An 8,853-nucleotide genomic window follows, 5' to 3' on the forward strand; every position below is an offset into this window, starting at 1 on the left:
CTGAAGCCAATGAAGTATTGATTGTAACTGACAGACAAAAAGCAGCAGGGGGGAAGGAGATGTTGATTGTAAGCAGCAGGGGGAAGATATATATATATATATATATATATATATATATATATATATATATATATATATATATATATAGGAGGAGATCAAAAAATTAAAAGATATTGGAGAAAAAAAGAATTGGATTGTTAATGACCAATAGGGGGCCACACTTAAAAATTAAACATAAAAAAATGAGAGGATTCCATCCCTAGAAGAAAGCTTAGAGGACATGGATATATGGATTAGGTTTTTCTCTAATAAACCCATATCAGGGAGGAGGGAAAGATGGTGTTTAATACATATATCCTATGCTTACTTTAGAGTATCTAAAGTAGGCTTGTCTACTTGAAAGTAAGTTCCACGGAGTTCAATGCGACTTACTTCCAGGTAAGTGTGTATAGAATTGCAACCCAAGAGTGTGATCCTGCCGAAGCTAAGAGTATTATGATAAGAAAATATCTATGACTATAAGTGATATATGTAAAGACTCAGAAGTGAGCTACCTTCTTTTAAAGTGTGGTTTGGAGCTGTGTACATTGATACGTTGTATGTTATTGTCATGTGCCTTCAAGTTGATTACGACTTACGGTGAACCTATGAATCAGTGACCTCCAAGAACATTTCTTATAAACCACCCTGTTCAGATCTTGTAAGTTCAGGTCTGTGGCTTCCTGTATGGAATCAATCCATCTCTTGATTGGCCTTCCTCTTTTTCCACTCCCTCCTGTTTTTCCCAGCATTATTGTCTTTTCTATGAAGCATGTCTTCTCATGATGTGTCCAAAGTATGATAACCTCAGTTTCATCATTTTAGCTTCTAGTGATAGTTCTGGTTTAATTTCTTCTAACACCCAATTATTGATCTTTTTCGAGGTCCATGGTATGTGCAAAGCTCTCCTCCAACACCACATTTCAAATGAGTTGATTTTTCTCTTATCTGCTTTTTTCACTGTCCAACTTTCACATCCATACATAGAGATCGGGAATACCATGGTCTGAATGATCCTGACTTTAGTGTCCAGTGATACATCTTTACATTTGAGGACCTTTTCTAGTTCTCTCATAGCTTCCCAGTCCTACCCTGCTTCTAATTTCTTGACTATTGTCTCCATTTTGGTTAATGACTGTACCAAGGTGTTAATAATCCTTGACAAGTTCAATATCCCCATTGTCAACTTTAAAGTTACAGAAATCTTCTGTTGTCATTACTTTGGTCTTCTTGATGTTCAGCTGTAGTCCTGCTTTTGTGCTTTCCTCTTTTATCAGCTTTCATTTCAAATAATTTCTGGTTTCTGCTAAGAGTATGGTATCATCTGCATATCTTAAAATTGGTTGGTTTCTCCATATTCTGTCCTTACAGTAGCCTCTTGTCCAGGGTAAAGGTTGTGCATGAGGACAATCAGATGCTGTGACACTCCCAATTCTTTGAAAGCATTCCATAGTTTTTCATGGTCTACACAATCAAACGCTTTGCTGTAATCTATAAAGCACAGGGTGATTTTCTTCTGAAATTCCTTGGTCCATTCCATTATCCAACGTATGTTTGTAATATGATCCCTGGTGCCTCTTCCCTTTCTAAATTCAGCTTGGACATCTGGCATTTCTCACTCCATATATGGTAAGAGCCTTTGTTGTAGAATCTTGAGCATTACTTTACTTGCATGGGATATTAAGGCAATAGGTCGATAATTACTGCATTCCCTGGGATCCCCTTTCTTTGGAATTGGGATATACGTATATTGAATGCTTCCAGTCTGTGGGCCATTGTTTAGTTTTCCATATTTGTTGACAAATGTTTGTCAAAATTTGGACAGATTCCATCTCAGTAACCAACTCTATTGGTGTGCCATCTGTTCCTGGTGATTTGTTTCTTCCAAGTATTTTAAGAGCAGCTTTCACCTCGCATTCTAAAATTTCTGGTTCTTCATCATACAGTTCCTCCGTGAATGAATTTGTCATCCTTGCATCTCTTTTATATAGTTCTTCAGTGGTTTGCTTCCATCTTCCTTTTATTTCATCTCAGTCAGTCAGTGTGTTTCCCTGTTGAATATTCAGCATCCCTACTCTTGGTTTAAATTACCCTTTAGTTTCTCTAATCTTTTGGAATAGGGCTCTTGTTCTACCATTTTTGTTGTCCTCTTCTATTTCTATACAATAACTATTGTAATAGTTCTCTTTGTCCCTACGTACTAGTTGCTGTATAGTTGCATTTAAGGTTCTGACCGTGTTTCTATTGCCGTTTGTTTTTGCCTTCCTTCTCTCTTTAAACATTTTAAGAGTTTCTTCAGTCATCCATTGAGGTCTTTCTCTCTTTTTAACTATTGGTACAATATTGTCTTTTTGCATTCTTTCCTAATAATGTCTCTGACTTCAATCCATAGTTCTTCTGGTTCTATATCAACTAAGTTTAAAGCATCAAATCTGTTTCCTATTTGATCTTTATATTGTTTTGGGATGTTATTTAAATTGTATTTTGGCCTCATGATTGCTTTTTTTTTTTTGCATTATTTTGGCATTATGGTTGCTTTGTTGTTGTATATAAGATGTATATACAACCCAAATTATGGACAACAGGCCTGAATCAACAGGAGGATGTTTTGGAAAGAGAAGTCATATTGGCAAGGCAGTTTAATGGCATTCTGTGTGGTAAACTAGATAAGTCCATAGAAAATGCAACATAACCATCACTGCCAACCATCCTTGCATCTTGGTTATCAACATTCTATGGCTGACATTTGAAGATATTTCTATCCTGGAATGAAGGTGTATACCTTCTGTTCTGGGCACTATAGATTTGTATTCTGGAGGCAAATTCTAAACAGAAAGGAAGTTCTGCCGATCTCAGTGATGATCAAATAGCTTATTTACTGTATGTCAAGAAGATATTTGAGTGAGTTTCTGGGTCTGGTTTAAATTCAGCACACTGGTGGCTGGCACACATTGGGACTGGTGGGGCGGACAGCAGGGAGGTCAACAGAAGGTGGATCCAAAGCTGATGATAGACAAAGCCAAATAATTCTAGTTTTCTCCCCATGCTCCTCTATGCTGTGTTTTAGAAGGGAAAAACTGAGACTAAGGAGGTAGAAGCTGATTGTAAGTAAGAAGGCAGGCATGTGAGGGATGGCTGAAGGCAGATAGAGGTTGGTGGGGCAGTGCCCCATTTTCCCAAATGGACCAGCACCCACTGATTCAGCACCTGGAATTAATGTTGAATAACCACATTCTGTCTACACAGTTTTAAACCCAAGTATAACAGTCATTGTCATAAAACAATAGATTTTTGTGTGTGTGACATGCTTGCTTATGTTTATATCAAAACTTAACCAAGAAAGTGGAAGAATAGGGAATACAACTGAGGGAAATGCACAAACTTTTTTTTTTAGATGCACCTCCTAAACCTCCCAAAAAGAATCAGCCAGATCAATACACTTCTTATATATTTCTCTGGATTTCTCTGTAGATAGACTGAGATAGCTGTAGGCTTTCTTCCTCCTTTCCTTTACTGGATTGCCACTTTAAAAGAAACAGGGCAGAAAATGTACCTTGGGGGGTGGGGGTAAATGTGTTTCTGCTTTCTTTTGATGGCAATTAGGCCACTACAAGTCCTTTAACAGGGTAACAGAAACCTAAGAAGTTCCATGCTTTTAACACAATTTTCTCTTTCCAAGGGGATTTTTCTCATTGCTTTTGTCTTTCCAAGCAAAACCAGAGTAGCCTAATCCAGAACAATAAAGCCCACATGAACTCAAATGTGTCCTTGTAAATGCACACTAGAAGGAGCTAAAGGAGCTCAAATGAGAATGCTTTACTTCCTTGAAAACAATGACATAATAATAAAGCCATTAATAAAGACTCCCCTCACTGTTTTGAAGGTGAACTTTTCACCATCAAATGGATTTTTGAAAAAACAAAAATCTATATTTTTGTTAGAGAAACAAAGCCAATATATCCTTGGGTCTAATGACCTGTATTGTTTGAACCATATCGATGAAACAATATCATTCAAATGTTTGTCATGTGAGGGAGATCCTCTATCTAGGGGAATTTTTAAGTCCTCCTCACCACCTTGATCATTTGATTTTTCATTTCATCTTTTAGTGCCTTTCCAACTGTCCTCCACTCAATATTTGACAAGTCAGATTTATGGCAAGTGACTTCTACTAGACACAGCCACCTCATCACTGCTCCACCCCTTTTCTGTCAGCATCATTGGAGTTGGACAGCCATATTTGTTCAATAATAAGAGGATGTGCTTAGACTGAACAAAAGCAATTTCATTCCTAACCACAAAAATGCCTGGAATTTCCAGTGACCGAGGCAATGCATCTTAATACGGCTTCAGGGCCAAATTATATGAACATAGGAAAGAACATAGGAAGCTTCCTTATGTCAGAAATTGATCTATCTAACTCAGTATTGTCTACACGAACTGGCAGTGGTTGTTCAAGATTTCAAAAATGGGTCTGCCCCAGTCCTGCCTATAGATACTGGGGATTAAATCTGGGACCTTTTGCGTGTAAAGAAAATTTTCTACCACTGAGCTGTGACCCTTTCCCAGGACCTTGTGCATTGCCAACTGCTTTCTTTCTTAACATAGTTCTGTATATTAATGTTCAACTATTATATACAAAACCTATCAAAGTGATTCCTAGTCCCACTGCCATCCTAAAATTGCAAGATGTTTCAGGAAAACCAAGAACTAGAAGGTCCACATCACACGTTATAGGAAATTTAAATTGTTGATAACCACTGAGCACTATGGGTTAATGAAACTGTTAGCCATGTATATCAACTTCAATTGGTCTACTCTGAGTAGGACTAGCATTGACTATCACCCTATATTTTTAGCAGAAAGGGGGTGATATAATTTATTTAATTTTTTAAATTTAAGATCAGTTGGGTTCTATGCATCTAAGTCATTACTTAGAATAGACCCACTGAAATCAATGGCCATGTCACAAAGTCACAGACAAAAGTGTGACACTGGACTTTATTTGTTTAAATTAAAGATGTATTTTGCTTATTAGCTGCTTAAAGTAAAATGTGCTGGGCCTGTTTAGAAATATAGCACAGTAAATTGACAGTTAGCTTGCTTGTGTATTAATATGCTGACAAGTTAATTTACTTGTGTGTGTGTAAAGAGAAATGCTAATTTGCTGACCTGCATTATCATTGTTTGTTTAAAGCTGTGTTTGCAAAATAGCTATAGCTGGGAAAATCAGTAGTTGTTGCAAACGTACAGCTGTACTGTAGAAGAGTATCAAACTATGTTGCAGATATACAAGGCTAAAATGAACATAACAAGATAACAAGTGTGAAAAACAATCTCCTAATATGGTTACCAGGAGGAAATGGGTATGGACTAATGATGTAGTTATGATGTAGTTATTATGATATTGATGCATGCATAATTAGTAAAACAAAGCTTATAAAAAGGCCAGCACTGCAGTGTTTTGCCAGAACTGGCTTGGCCCTTCTCCACGTGCACGTGTTAGCAATAAATATACTCCATCCTCCATCTTGTTTCGTTCGTTTCTGAGACTCTATTGGGTGAGTATTGGGAGCGGATCCAAGCTACTAGCACCCCCAAAAGGGGCTAGGGCGTTTTGTTTGTTACAAAAGGAGGAAGACAGGAATTAGAATAAGTGTGACTTTTTGCTACTCTAATTGTTGGGATATTTCTTTCCACAATTACGATGTGAAATATTTTCAAATTACTTTTGTACTGAAGAGTTCTGTCCTTTCTCCACTTCTCTGTCACACAGGACTTTGTTCCTACAAGGAGAAATGTTGGCAAGATGCCTCTGTCTTGTAGGGCCTTGTCATAGAAACAGTTTATCCAAGTTGCCTGCAGGTGTACAGCCACACAAACAGCTACGCTTTTGAGAGGATATCTCTCTATCTGCACAACATTTTAAAACCTTTATAGACATTTTCACATATTCGTCACATGGAATGTCAATCTGGATACAAAAGGGCTGTGGGGGCCACAACACCACCCCCAAGGTCATGAGGCTACACACACACACACACACACACACACACACACACACACACACACACAACCCCAGGAGATAGAAAAGGCGCCCTTCTTCAGAAGTTATTCCTCAGCACATGAGAGGCCATGTGACCTCAGGGGTGGGGCTAAACCCACAGCCCTGCAGTCCCTTTGTTTCTGGATTGACCCTTCACATACGTAACACTTGAAGAGGGTTTATGTTTTGTGGGTTGTTTTTAAAATCAGCCCCTTGTTCTGCCCAACTTTTACCATGCTGTATGAACTGGGCTCCTGCTGGAATGAAGAGAGGGATATAAATCAAACAAACAATAAATAAACTAACACTGGTCACAAGCAAGCAAGAGTTTGCATATTACTACAAACTTCATGATATCTATTAAGAAAAACAATTTTACATGCTTTGTATCACAATTTGGGCATGTTACAGTTGAAGAAAAAGAAACAACTAGCAATACAAAGGGTATGAACTGACCTCTGTTCTTCTTAAAAAAAAACCCTCTCAAATCAACCCAGTTTTATGTTCTTTCTTTCTTTCTTTCTTTCTTTCTTTCTTTCTTTCTTTCTTTCTTTCTTTCTTTCTTTCTTTCTTTCTTTCTTTCTTTCTGTCTGTCTGTCTGTCTGTCTGTCTGTCTGTCTGTCTGTCTCCTTCCTTCCTTCCCTCCCTTTTCAGAGAGATGTCCTATTTTGCACTCTAATATTTTTCCAGTGGTGTTTGGACTCACCATTCTTGTCAGAGTGATGTGTGCTTAGCCCCAGTTATACAGCATGCATGAGGTGAAGGACTAGCTGATGATCTCTCTCACTGATGACAATGGGTAGAAGAAACACTCCATTTGATGGATTTGCACCACTATAAGTGATGGAAACAAAAACCAAGCTCCATCCATGTTGTTCAGCATGACAGCCTGCCAGCAGAAGAGAACCTGATGAATCCTCAGCAAAACGTGCTAAAACTATTAATCCAGAAAATGTATCCTGTACAGTACCAGCATTGTAACTAATGCAAACCTGACTTCCTTAAATTCAGCTGGAATCTTTCCATCTGTATCTATGAAATTAACCCCATCAATCTGTTCTTGTAATTTATTTTTACAGAACAATGAGAATGTTAACAGAATTCCCTCAGGCTTCTGTGGCTTCGAAACTATAAGCACTATTTGCAGGGGGACATTACTGTATTCTGCTGCTCATCCTTATTAGATTCCACTAATCTTTCTTAGGTACAAGTGTGTTTTTGCATTCACTGTTGCATGAGCATGTTTATATTCCTATTCCCAGTCTCAGTTTCGGCACTAGGGATAAGTGAGAAATTTGATTCATTTTGCATTTAAAGTTAAATATATCAAATTCGCACTTTCTGAAACAATCAGAGAACCAAAACTCAACCATCCTTTCAAATTCACACTTACCCAAATTTTGCAATGAACGTCTCCAACCAAACAATGGTTACCAAAATGCATATATTAGGGGAAACTGTATATATTTGTGAAAATAACATACAAAATGTATTATATTAGGAGAAATTGCTTGCAAAAGGGTGTACATGAGTCAAAATTGCATGTGTACGTTAGGAAAATATTACACAAAATTGCAAAGTGCTGCAGAAATGTGAAGAACTGAATTTAAGATTGGAAAATGAGAAACTGAGAGCACCAAAATTGACAGATCCTTTCATCCCTGTTTGGCACTGCTGAAAATGCTGACATGAAAGAATTTGTAAGCTATTTCTTGAATCAAAACCTCTTTGTGTTGTCATATCTTCAAAATGTGTGTGGGGGGTAGGACCATGACAAGTAAATAATAATGCCTTCATTCAAATGAAATGAGACCAAATAATAAAGTATTTCCATCATTTATTTATCCAGTCTTTCCTCCAAAGAGCTCAAGATGGCATACTTTGTTCTCCCCCTCCCCATTTTATCCTCAACAACCCTGTGAGGTAAGCTAGGCTGAGTGATAGTGACTGGCCCAAGCTCACCCATTAGTTTCTTGGCCAAGTGGGGATTTGACCCCAGGTCTCCGAGGTCCTAGTCCAACACTCTAACCTCGCATCACCCTGGTTGTTCCATGGCTATAGCATTTGGCTGTTATCGCTATCAAGGAGGATATATGCTGTCTGGGCCTCTGGCTCTACAATGGGCCCATGAGGTCTGACCTACATCCTCATGTAATTGGAAGCAGAGTAATAACCATACAGCATACACTGCATCTATATCAGGGATTATTTATTTATTTATATAAATATTTATATCCCGCTCTTCTACGCTGTAATAGGGCACTCAGGGCGGCTTACAAAAATAAGATCAAACATGTACATAATAAAATTGTAAACAATAAAATCACAAAAACATTAAAATAAATTAAAATACATAATGGGATGGGAAACCTCTGGCCCTCCAGATTATTGGAGTACATTATTCCTCATTATTAGCCAAGCAGGCTGTAGCTCATGTGAGCCGGAGACTAACAACACCAGGAGAGCTAAAATTTCCCCACCCCTGATCAACAGTGAGTACAAGGACTGCCCTTTGGAAATTCACAATGACTATATCTAAAGATTGAAGATCTGAAACCACTTTATTTCCTTATTAGATTAAAAAAAAAAACCTCGCCATATCCCTGAGGTTCAGAGCAGAAGATAAGTTTCAAATGATTTAAGCATGCCAGGAATACATAAAATATGGAATCTAAAAAAACAGAAGTGCATGTCCGACTACGCAATTGCCAGTATAATTCTTCTTATGGTCTAGCACCACATTGGGCATGGACTATGAACACTGACAG

The sequence above is a fragment of the Rhineura floridana genome, chromosome 2, assembly GCF_030035675.1.
Source record: "Rhineura floridana isolate rRhiFlo1 chromosome 2, rRhiFlo1.hap2, whole genome shotgun sequence".
NCBI classification, from domain to species: domain Eukaryota; kingdom Metazoa; phylum Chordata; class Lepidosauria; order Squamata; family Rhineuridae; genus Rhineura; species Rhineura floridana.